Source organism: Gavialis gangeticus, unplaced genomic scaffold (genome assembly GCF_001723915.1).
Source record: "Gavialis gangeticus isolate Ggan-Ray unplaced genomic scaffold, GavGan_comp1, whole genome shotgun sequence".
Classification (NCBI taxonomy): domain Eukaryota; kingdom Metazoa; phylum Chordata; order Crocodylia; family Gavialidae; genus Gavialis; species Gavialis gangeticus.
In genome coordinates this window covers 36,470,075-36,473,117 of record NW_017729033.1, presented here as the reverse complement: position 1 = coordinate 36,473,117, position 3,043 = coordinate 36,470,075, and positions in this window count along the sequence as shown.

Here is a 3,043-nt window from a genome sequence, read left to right as displayed (position 1 = left end):
ATGCTGGACCTATACCATAGAGCCACTCCAACCCAACAGTTAGGCTACAGGTGGACCAGGGTACTTGGGGGCATGACTAGCAGTGTACGGGGCTTGGCACAGAATTCAGGATCTTGGCCACTGGGAACAGGGGTAAAGTCAAGGCTGTGAAACACAACCCTCAGTCACCCTGTGGTCTCCTTGATATGGTCCCTTATATACCTAAGCCATGGCAAGCACTCACCTGGCCTGTGGTCGTTTGCCTCATTGCCACTGAGGTAGCCACGGCCATCGCTAACTCATTCCCTGGGCCAGATCTGGACCATGAGGAACCCTGTGGTCTAGATATGGCTCAGGGCACAAGGTGAGTTTGACATCCCTGTTTTAATCCACTCATACATTGATAATCCAATACATCACACAGAGCACTGCAGATGGTCTCCTCTGCCACTGTGGTGCCCTAGTGAGGTCAGTGTGGCTTCATGTGGCCTAAGAAATTCTTCAACATGGTTCTCTTTGCAGATTTGGGGCCAAGAATTGCAAGCTGTTTTAGAGCTAGGCCTTTGCTAAGGTGCCAAGCCAGCTAGTGTTAAACTGAATGGCAACACAAATAAAAATGGGCACATCAAAATGAATAGTGAAAGTACATACTATCCTGAAGGTTAAATCCCAAAATTAATTGTCAGCTTTTATCCCAATCTCTGCCACAGACCTATGGTCTGACCTTGGGCAAGTCACGTAACTGCTCCATGTCTCAGTTCCCCATAAAGAAAGCAAAACTAGTACTTTCTTCTTGTTACTGAATATTTGTTAATGCTTGAAAGGTGCCTTGAGACCATCTGACAGAGGGCTCTCTGGAAATCAGACATGTTACTGATTCTGAGTCCTGTTTTTCTAGAGAGCTTAAACATAAGAATACCTCATGATCTGTCTGCCTTGAATGCTGCGCTGCTTGAGATGATGACTTTGTTTCCCATTTCTGTGCATCCTCACAATTAGGGTCATTTTTTAAAACCTGTAAAAAGCAAAGAGTGCATCTTTCCTGCTCCCCTGTGTTAACAAAGGCTCTTTGCATGCTTGGCATTGTGGATGGCACACACATACTTTAACATTTTTAAGGGACTTTGTAATGGCTGGAAGATCTAAAATTAAACTTCCCAGCTGTGTTTTGGCTTTGGGGTGTGTACATGCACATCGTGCCATCCCTCTGCTCTGGCTCTCAACTCCATTTAGGTAAGGAGCCAGTGCACTGAAATGAGCACTTCCGAGCAGGATTCATATATACTTGAGCACTAGGTTCACTCCCAATTACAAGGAGGCCAAGCAGAGACACAATGTTGCATGCACATATGTCCTTGCCTATAGGCTACAAAAAACACAAGCTCCTGAATTTCTACATGCCTATTAGGAATGTACAAAATCAGGAGCTTGTGTTTGTTTAGTTTTCCTTAACTGGCATTTAGATCCCTTGCAAGGGGGCTGTTTTATAGAAAAGTACATAAACAACACCAGATAATTTATTTATGCTGAAGTCCTAATTTTGGTTTTTGGAGCCAAAATATTTTATATGTGTATTAGAGCATGTCCTGTCATTTATACTTGGAGCCTGTGTTAACTGTGCTAGAGCCTCTTTATAGTTTATATTTGTAATTTTCCCTTTTTCTATGAAAAACATAAGAAGTAACATTTGCAGAAGGTATCTATGCAGTTTATGCTTTGAAAAGTACATGTTGCTTAATGTTGGAAGCACCTAAATCACTTTTCAAAATGCAACACAGTCTCCAAAGTCAAGTAGATGCCTTTGATAATTTTGCCACAGTGCTTTCAGTTGGTTACGTACACAGTCTCCTGGAAGGAGACATACCCTAGCTCTTGGCTGGGATTCTGTAAAAGCCACAATAGGTCTAACCATCAAAGACTCCAGCATGATTTTCCTGTATGGTAGTTCATGCAAAATCAAATCACTACAGGTTTTCCTCCCTTTATGCTGTACATGCATTCCTGGAAAATGGCGCATAACTCGAATTCGCATAAAGGGAACCCACTTTACAATGTGACAAATAGTGATATGTTCCAAGACATTGACTGTACTGACCCTCAGACCCATTTCTACCACTTTTACAAGACAATTTTGATACTTGCCAACAGCAGAGAGGGGTAGGAGATAAGCTAGTGGGATGCTTAGAAGCCATAATAGGGATAGCAACTACAGAAACATGTCACAGACAACAAGCGAGGAGCACAGATCCACACGTCACTCCCACAATGCACCGCACAAAGCAGCTGACTGTGGACTTCCACCACACTGATCGCATAAGACCAAATTTACCTCGCGTGCAACGGATTTTTGGTATAAAAAGGGTCATTGCATAAGAGCAAATTCTCACATACAGAACCTACATAAAATGAGGGAAACCTGTACAGACCTCTAGCAAAGCTGAATGTCATAACAGACACCTTAACTGAACTTTTTTTGCTGTCAATGTCTATCTACTCAGGCATATATAATGTTGCTCATCAGTACACCTCCCAGGATTAACTAATTAAAATCACAATACGCCAGTGGTTTGGTTAGGTAACTGAGGCCTTCTAGTAAATGGGAAAATAACTGATCCAAGAATTCTGGAGTCTGTTACTGTGTGGATATATGTGTGTGCATATGTGGTTGTACAAGAAAATGTGTAAGATTTCCAAAGCTTAAAGGTATCTGTTATGCCAGTAGAATTGTTTCAGGGGCAGGAGTGAAAACTTGGCCACTAACATGTTGCTCACAGATCATCTCACGGTAAAACCAGTCTTACAGGTGAAGATACAGGGTGTGGCTCAATTCACAGGCTCACTCTAGAAATTTTGGGCCTGAATCTTCTACCTCTTACATTAATGTAACTCCACCGACTTCCCTGGACTTGCTTCAGATTTACTCCTTTGTATTTCATAGGGGAATCAAGCCCAGGAATATACGTTCCTACTGCTCAGTAGCTATACTCCACAGCACTGAAGAGTGGTATCATGCAGGTTATATGTTACTCTAGTTTGGAGCCAGATGGATTGGTTTGCTTTAAGT